Source organism: Taeniopygia guttata, chromosome 2 (genome assembly GCF_048771995.1).
Source record: "Taeniopygia guttata chromosome 2, bTaeGut7.mat, whole genome shotgun sequence".
NCBI lineage: Eukaryota > Metazoa > Chordata > Aves > Passeriformes > Estrildidae > Taeniopygia > Taeniopygia guttata.
In genome coordinates this window covers 44,868,789-44,878,269 of record NC_133026.1, presented here as the reverse complement: position 1 = coordinate 44,878,269, position 9,481 = coordinate 44,868,789, and the positions used below count along the sequence as shown (strand labels likewise).

Genomic DNA, 9,481 nt, shown 5'->3' with positions numbered 1-9,481 from the left:
TAATGGCCTCCGGGGGGCGGGAAAGGCAGCGCTGCGACTACGGAGCCAGCGGCCGCCGAGGTAGCCGCCGGCGGCGTTCCGTGCTTCCCGCCCCTTCCTGCTGCCCCGCCGGCGGCGGGCGGCGCCGCAGCCCCCGGGGTGTCCGCGCCGCCCCGCCTCCTGAGGAGGCTGCGCGGCCGCAGGAGCCCCGTGCCCGGCAGCGGCGGCGGAAAGCGCCCGGCAGCCGCCGCACGTGCGCTGCCGCCCGGCCGGAGGGGTTCGCAGCGGTCCCCGGGCGCCGCCGGAGAGCGGGGAGCTGGAGCGGCGGCGACCTGGCAGGAGAGACCCGGGAGGAGGAGGGCACATGAGGCGCCGGCAGGAGGAGGGAGAAGCAGCAGCAGCCAGCCGGCCACTGCAGCCCCTGCGCTCTGCCCGCCCCGCACGCCGCGGCCTCTCAGCGGCGCGGGTCGGGGGCGAGCCGTGAGGGGGGAAGCAGCCCGGAGGTGGCCGCCGCCGGCAGCGAGGTTCCCCCGGCCCGCGGGGGCGCCGCCGCCCGCGCCCCGCCGCCCGGGGGGCCCGGAGCGGGGTGAGTGCGGCGGAGGGCGCGGGGGGACGGTGCGGAGCGGGTGGGGATGCGCCGCCGCCTCTGCCCCCGCTCGCCCCCAGATGAGCGAGGGGGTGCGGGGGGCGCCCGCGGGGGCTGCGGTGCGCGGGCGGGGCCTGCAGCGCTCGGCCGGGCTGCGGAACGGGGGTGAGCAAGGTGCAGCCGCTCTTCCTTCTCCTCGGGCCCCTCGACCTTCACAGCCCGCTGGCTCGGGGGCGGGCGCTGCGCCTGGCTCTGCTGCCTGGGCTCTTTTGTCCCTTCCGTGCCCTGAAAGGAAAGAAGCATATGAGTGGAATTGCGTACCGAAGGTCAAGAATCGCTCGCAGGATTGTGCCTCTGGTTATTTACAGCTAAACTGCTGCTGTTCTCAGAGACAAGGGCCCCTGCATGCAGAAGTCGCTTTCTAGCCATCGCATAGAGACCTGCAGATACTGACTAGGTTTTTCAGCTTTGGGGATTATGGATAGCTTTTGGCAGTATTCCACTGTTTAAAATAACTGAAATATTCCATTATGGTTTTTAGCAAGTTTGAGATCTTGGTGCCTCTTTTGGTTTGCATCTGTCGATTTTGAAACTTCATCTATATAGGAGTTTTTTTTTCAGGTAAAATTAGGGAAGAGTTAGGAAATTTCCAGAGAAACGGAACATCTGATAAAGAGTCGGAGACAGGCTTCATGTTCTCCCTCTCTCCGACTTCAGAAGAAGTCTCAGTGCGGACAATTTTTTCTGCCTTGCAATCTGTAACCTTATCTGAACCTTTCAGTCTACTGAGATTAAGTCGTGGGTGTAATGGTTTTTGCAATCAGGAAAGCAACAGCAAAAAAAAAAAAAAAATTCAAACAACAACAACAAAAGTTACAGCAAAACCAAACAACAGTTTTGATGATCAGTTTGCCATATGTTCCTATTTTACTGCTGTGTGTATGAAGTTGCATGTACTGTTTGTAGTGCACTGGTTTGTACCTGTGCTGAAATTACTCCGGGTTTAAACATGTTTGTCCTAGTAGGGCTCTTTTGGAGTTACCAGAAGAAGCCTGGAGGAGGGAGTGTTGTCTCCAGCCCAGGGACTGTATTCACAAAACTGTGCCTTCTCTGAGGCACTGTAACCTGTTTTGACTGAGTCAGAGCAACCTATGATGACAGTAAGAAAATTATATTAAGCCATTAAGCTTACTTCACTGTTTTTCAATGAGCATCATTGCAAGTGAGGGAAACCAGGATGGTAAAAATCCAAGTGGAAGGCAAGAGTTTTCAGCTTTTAATGTGAACTACTGAGTGAAGACCAGAAGGCTGTACGAACAGATAGAATGTAAATTTCTGTTGAAGTAAAACAAAAGTTTCTGTCAGTTGCATGAATGAACTCCCACTTGCCAGTGGATTGAACTGAATGATGGATGACAGTAGTGGAAAGAGGTAGGATCTCTGGCTCTAGTGCAAAAAAATCCCATAGCAGACAAAAATCATCTGTTCATCTTTTGTTCAGTTATGAACAAAAAATTCATATGGAACTTGCTGCCTGTTCCAGAGCACTGGGCAGCATAACAATATGCCAAGGAAGCATTAATGTGATTAGGCACATGTGTTTGTATATGTGGTGCCCCGTGTTTGATATGTGAGTGCTTAAAATCCCAGTGAAATATCCAACTGCTGCAGCAGCCTCTGAGCATCTGACTAGTTTAATCCAGAGTCCTGACTAATGAGGCAGGACCAGGATGTGATACACAAGTTTTGCCGTGGATGTTAACTTGGCAACTCTGACAGTTTGTGAAGCACAGGTGAGAGCTGATGGGAGTGAGTGAACTTGCACGTACCAAAAAGCAAGATCAGATTGGAAGGATCTGCCTGGAACTGGTGGGAACTTCTGTTGTTCCTCTCTGCTGCAGTTCATGCCTGAGTTCCTTGCTGCTTCACACATTCTGTCTCCTGTAACAGATTACCAGCTGCTTTTGTAGAAGTAATTCGATCCTAATCTTTCAATGTGCTCTGAGGATTTTATTTATACTCTAGCCAATCTGCTTTGGGATAGAATAATGAGATTAGTATTGCAGAAATTAGTGCAGGTTAAATATTTTTGTTTTAAATGTATACTTGATCAATGTTATTGTTTCTTACTGTTGTTGCTATAATACTGAAAAGGAGAAATGCTAAAACTTCTCACTGTGTCTGCTGTGATAGACTATAAACTGAACGCAAGATACTTTTTTTTTTTTAAATAGTTCTGTAGAAAGGATTCTCAGAATGAGTGCTGTTGAGGCAGCATCTGCAATATTGAAAGACAAGAGGTTAAAACCAAACCTTTTACCCTTTCTAAAAGCTCTACACATTTTTCTTCAAAGCAGTTTCCTATGTTATTGAAAATTTTCCTTGGGAGAGGAGTGATAATTAAGCAAGAGGGCAGTGTATGAGTTACATTTGTTTGAAATGCATTTCTTCCCTAAATCTTTAAATTTTGTTGATTTCCAGGGTTGGGGTTGGTTTAGTGCTCCTTCTGCCAGGACAAGAAATAGCATTTGTAGGACATAATTTGATGTGGGTTTTCTAGGTGTTGTATGTTGTAAGTGATACTCAAGTCAGGGTTGGTGGTTTCTTGTTAATTTGCAGAGAATTGTGTATTCTTTGTTTAAAATTTTGAACAATATAGCCTTCCCTCTGCCTCAGTAAAGATGAGTGCTTGCTCTAATAAGTCTCCAATATTAGTCTGGGTACTTAATTGGTGTATCTTTGAATAACCCTGTTTTAACTCTTACAAAACTGTCATTTGATTTCACACACTACTTATTTCCCAATACTTCCATATTAATGCAAGAACAGCTAAACTGGTAGAACTGGTCTGTATTATTTGGAGTCATGATAACCACAATATGGACATAGTAGCTGTGTTTCTTCCTGTTGGTTAGAAAAATGTTATTGATAGGTGAGCTTTTACAACTGGTTCTGTTTTCCTTTTTCAACTATTCCTTTTCTCCAGATGTACCTGGCAATTCTGCCTCTGTAAGAAGCTTAGTGTTGCCACCAAGATCACTATTCAAGAGTAAATAAATTGCGTGTAAAATGACCAAAGGCATACAGGCATCATCCCCTGTGATGCTCATGTTGTTCCTTGATTTTACTGGGAGTGAGATTGTCACTTAAGTTCTTCTTTCACAAAAAGGCTGTGAAAAGGAACAGGTTCTGGTAGTGACTGCACCCCAAGTGGCTTTCAGAGTTATCATTAAAACCTAGTAAGTAAGAGAACTACTTTCTATTCACTAAATGACAGTGATGGCATGTCAAATATAGGCAGCTCAGTTACTGTATGAAGCTGTGAAAGGCTGGAACTGTAAAACTGGTGTGTGGTCTGCAGTGCCTGTGCTTTGAAGGTATGTTTCCCTGGTCATGTATATATCATTAAAACTCCACAGGCAATGCCACTGACACCTTGGAATGCTGCACCTGTATGGAGGCCTCAATTTTGTGTATTCAGTTGTGGGATCAGTGCTACTTGGAGAGATAAAAATCTTGAGAATGAACTTCCTGTTAACATAGGCTTTCCAAGATACCAGTTGGTGTCTGAGTCAAAGTCTTCCTGCTTACTCTGTGGTTTGACTGAGATAGCTGTGAGTTTACAAGCAATTTTATTTTACTTTGTAGTGAATAGCATGATGTTTCTCAAGTAAATTTTAGGAGTTCACTGATACTATTCTTTGTCACTATTCTTTGTCTACAACTGTCCTCTATTTGAATTTTGAATCATCAATACTTCTGTTTTTATTGGAGCCTATTGATTAGGGTGCAAAAAGTCATGCCATATAGTCAGTCATCCTGCTTATGTTAGACCAGCTAAGAGGCTTATTGATAGTACAAACAGATTAGCTGTGAGATAATTCTTAGATTCAATTATGTTGGCAGATTTGCTTTAGTTAAATCAGTGAGTGGCCATACTGAAACTGATTCTTCGCTTTACCTTGCAGCTTCTCTGGACAGGATTGTCTAACCTTGCTGTCCATTAGATGCTGAAAACCCAAATGAGACCGATGCTTTATAACTGTTATATTTTATTGTGTGCATATTTGGGGTTTTTTGGTAATGATACTGATAGATTAATGTGTTAGAGCCCTGTTGGTTTTGCTTGCATTTATAGCAAAAGTTCAGAACACTATAGCAGAGTATTAGGAAGAAGGAAGGAAATGTGGGAAGAGCTTGGTTTAAAAACCCTTGCTAAGTTTCATTATGGGCTTGTTTTAATATCAGACCATGCTGCTGCCCAGCAGAGCAAATTTTCCCATGGCTGTGGATTCCCTCTTCTATCTCCTTCCATATTATAGTGCTTGGAATTGAGTTCTTGACGCAGGCAAGAGCTGTTTTTAAGGTTGATTTTCAGACTGCCACCCTGGGCAGCTGAGCAGCTGTTAGCAGGGAGCAAAGGAAACAATAGTAGTAAGTGGATGGGACTTTGGTGTCAGGAGAGAATAGTCTTTAGTGAACGTGAGCTGATTTTGAAACTGCTGCACTTCAAGCTCTGATAAAACCAAGACTAGTTGTGTGTTGGTAGATGAGATGCTGAGAGTGACAATAACTTGCTGCATATTTTTGTGCTTATAGCATGTTCTTGGCTCCAAGCATCTGTATGAACAGAAGAGAGAAATACTGAGCGCTGTAGAAAGGCTGCTTCTTTGGTGGATCACAATGTGGTTAAGATTGGGAGGGATTTCTGGGGGTTATCAGGTACAACCTGCCTGCTCAAGCAGGGTCATCCTGGAGCACTTGGCACAAGTCTGTGTCGTAACAGCATCTGAATGTCTCTGAGGCTGGAGACTCCATTGCCTCCCTGAGCAACCTCAGTCAGTGCCTGGTCACTCCCAAAGGGATAAAGTGTTCCTGGGTGTTCAGAGGGAACTGCTCATGTTTTAGTCTGTGCCCGTCACTCTGGTCCTGTCTAGGAACCGCTGAAAGAACCTGGCTCTGTCCTCTGTCTGTGTAGGTTATACCATTGATGAGATCTCCCTGAACCTTCTCATCTCCAGCTGTTAGTCACAGCTCTTTCGGCTTCTCCTCATAGGAGAAATGTCCTGGTCTTTTTTCTTTGTCTTAGTGGCCAGTCACTGGCCTCTCTCCAGTATGTTCATCTTTTTCTTGTAGTGGAGAGCCCAGAACTGGACACAGTATCCCAGGTGTGGCCTCACCCGTGCCCACTAGAGGTTTCCCAATTAAAGTAAAAAATGCGTGAACCCCCTGCTCTGCTATTTAATAATTCCATGCTTCAAACAAAACACAGAAAAACTCATTAGTTTTCAATGAAGTTTAATGCTGAGTTGACTTGTTCCATCTTTTAATAGAAACCAAAGGTTAGGAAAATGTTCATACAGTGGAAACTTTTATAGCCTAAAGAGGAAGAATGAAAACTATGGATACATTGAATTAGTTACATGTGCCTCTTTGAAGAGCTTAGTTGACTACAGCAAATTGGAATCAATCAGGGCATTTTTGCATTGTATCTTCACGTAAATTCTAAATCTAATCTTTTTAAAGGCAGCTGCTAGTAATGTCAGATTGGAATCTAATTTCAAGCAAATCAGGATCCTGTATGAATTATGGTCTGACAGCAGCCACAATTTGGTGTCCTAGGGGGACTGAAGTGCAGTTTTGTTTAAAGAGAAGGGTATTTTTTTTCTTAATCTCATCAATGTCTGCTATGGGAAATGAAGACTTTTAATTTGCTCTTTAACGTTTATGTAAGGGGAGTTTATTTTACTAACAACAATGCCTGTCCCAGAAAGCCTAATTTCACTCAGAAACTGCACAGTTGCATATTCTCAGAGGAGCAGCAGACACTCCTCTGCAGTAAGCAGAAATCTTGCAGCTCAAATCCACGCAAAACTATTGCCAAAGTGAAACGTGTAAAATTAGCAGAATTGAAAGGCATTGGAACAATGTTGAAATCCTTAGACTGTCCTTTAAACCTGTTTTAAATGGAATTTTTTTCTCCACAGCCATCTGCTCATAATAGCTGTTTCTGAGAAGGTATTAAACACTGTTGATGTAAAGTGATGAGGTGGAAATCAATCTTTCTTTTAACATGTGTTTTTGTGATAGATCTGCTATAGTCACAAATGTCAGTGCTGCCAGAAATAAATTATTGGCTTCTGTTGTGTTCAGGTAATACTGCAGTAACAATCACTTCCAGGTATATATGGAGAGGGTGGAGACCAGGATTAACCAAAAAATATTACCTTCTTGGAGCGTTTGGTCTTATAATGAATACTGTAAACCTGCACATGTGAAGGCCACATTAAGATCAGTCCTTTATGCCTGTGTTTCCTGAGGGTCATGTAATATAATCAGATGGTAGATAAGCATGTTATGGCTTTATCCAGTGAGTTGTGTCTGACCTGAGAGCCATACATTTCCAATATAAGGCAATCTCAACTGAAAATGCTTTTTCTGATTGTCTGAAATGTTTGTAACCTTTAATTACTCTTGTATTTGCTCAAGAGAATTTTACCTTCTAGTGGATTTATCAAAAACTGTCATTTTGCAAAGCCATTAGAATGAAGAGGCTGAAAAAAGTTAAATATTCCATTTGTCTTGCTTAGTCCTTTGTCCCAAAGTCCATAGATGTGTGTACTGTCAAATTATTGGATGTATGTTTTGCTATCATTTATTTTTTTCTGCAGAGAATATTGATTTCTCCATGACATTCACTTGTATTGCTTTTATCTATTAAATGAGGTTTCATTTAGGTACTGTTGTACCTCAGGCAAATGCAACTTTCCTAAATACTTTGCCCTTTAACATTGCAAAAGCTGCAAAATATTCAATATGAACTTCTAATGAACTGAGAAATGCAACTTTCCTAAATACTTTGCCCTTTAACATTGCAAAAGCTGCAAAATATTCAATATGAACTTCTAATGAACTGAGTTTGTTTCAGCATTCATGAATCACAAAAATCGGTTTTCTCTTGCTGTGCAATGGATGAAGGGGGGCAGCAAGATGAAAATATTTGAGGTTATTCAGGAGTTCATGCCAGTACTAAAATGAAATCCAGTTCTTGTGAATCTCTGTTTAAAGGCTATCAGTCTCTTGGGGTCAGTGGATTGGCACATTCTGTAGCTATTTAGGGCCTGACAGGCTATGTGAAACAGGCAGCAACCTCAGCAGATATGTGTGCTACACCTGCACTTTTTTTTTTCCTACATTACTAAGCCATTACTAATTATCTTACAAAAGAAAACTTCCAGGTGGCCTAGAAGACTTTCCCTGAGGAGCATATGACTTGCTCAAGTAATTTGAGTGCATTTTACAGAAGTTAAACACGTCTGGCCGATAGGTTGTGTAGAATAAGATGGTGCTACTTTTGCAGTAGTTATTTTAGTAAGATAGGTGGACTGTTAAGCTGACAGTGGGATATTGCTATGAAAAAGATCAGTGTTCAGAATGGGAGCCTGGGATTCCACAGGCTGGGAACAGAGCACTTCCAAGACACACAGTTATCTCACTTTGCTCGCTGATGAATGTTCAAGGTAAGTCAGTCTCAGTTTCTTGAGCCTGACTTACTAACATCCGCTTTCCAAAAGTAAACACTGCACCCATTTTGTACTATTTTATCAGCTTTCAGAGGACATCTACTGTATATTGACATAAAGGAAGAAAACTGGAAGGTTTTGTCATTGATGTCCCTCTGTACTATTATACTGAATAGCAGGAAAGAGAGGAGGGAAATATGACTTTTGGCTTGGAAAAAAGGACAATAGTATTTTTTCTTGTTGTTTTGTTCATGGGGGTATTACTGTCTTTAAAAAGTAAATACAGATAATTTTATGGAATGAGTAATGTATTAAATCTAGAAATGTTGGTATGTAAAGGTGAAGATCATAACCAAATTGAAGACAATAAATATAGAATTAACAGTTCACAGTGGTTACCTAGCTAATGAAGAGCTGCTCAGCCCTGGTGGTAAAGGCAGACAGCTGTCAATGCATGTTTGGTGTAGATCCTGAATACAAGAATGGATTTCTTAAATACAGTGTGCATGATTTTATTATGATCTTATTTCATTTATAGGAATATTTTGTGTCTTATTCTTACTCCTAAATAGTTGTTGAATAGACTCATGGCAGGGAATTTATCATAATGATAGGACCTTAAATGATACGCACACATAAGCTCTGGATGCTGTGTTCTTGCAAGCGATCAAGGCCCAGTTGGTCAGGGCTTTGAGCAACCTGGTCTAGTGAAAGACATCCCCACCCATTGCAGAGGTTTGGACTAGTTGACGTTTAAGATCCCTTCCAACCCAAAATATAGCTGTGACTATGAAGTGTGACTATGAATGTTTTGGGTGTATGTTTTGTTATCAAAAAGTAGTGTGAAATGCATTATGTTGAGCTATGTGAATATTTACAGCAAGAATTAAGAACTGAAATAAATTTATTTGTTAAAGTTGATGCTTCCTTAAAAAAAAATTCACATAGCTTGTCAACTGGTCTTTAGACAGTTCAATTCAGGTGGACAAAACTGTACTTCTAAATACTCCTTATTGTTCATCATAGTTAATTATTTCCTTAAAAAAATCTTGGGATTAAAGCTGACCTTTCTTCCTTTCTACCATCTAATAATGGATTATTTCTTGGATTTGTAATCTAGCAGAGCTGCTCTTCCAATAGGTATGAATACAACAAGAACAAAGATGGCTCTTGGATCTTCTGTTGCCAGTCAACTTGTACGCATCAGCTTTATATGGCTATGGGATTCATCTGGGCAGCCACACCTTATCTGTCTGTAACTACACTGGAGGCTTTTGCTATTAAGTTTTGGGTTGATTGATACTTGTGTAAGATCTGTAAATTCTGGCTCTGGGTGTTCACCTAGTAGCGTCCCTCGGCCCTGTGGTGTCATGGTTAAGCACACACACACCAG

The 9,481-nt window shown here is 42.5% G+C and overlaps 1 protein-coding gene across 1 annotated transcript in view; it reads left to right on the top strand.

Moving 5' to 3' along the window:
* Nucleotides 1-430: 430 nt before the first annotated feature.
* The window catches only part of TRAK1 (trafficking kinesin protein 1), a 126,366-nt gene continuing 117,315 nt past the window's right edge, over nucleotides 431-9,481 (top strand). The window contains exon 1 of the mRNA XM_072925811.1: nucleotides 431-565. The gene's annotated coding sequence lies outside the window, so the exon portion shown is untranslated. The remainder of the gene's footprint in view (nucleotides 566-9,481) is intronic.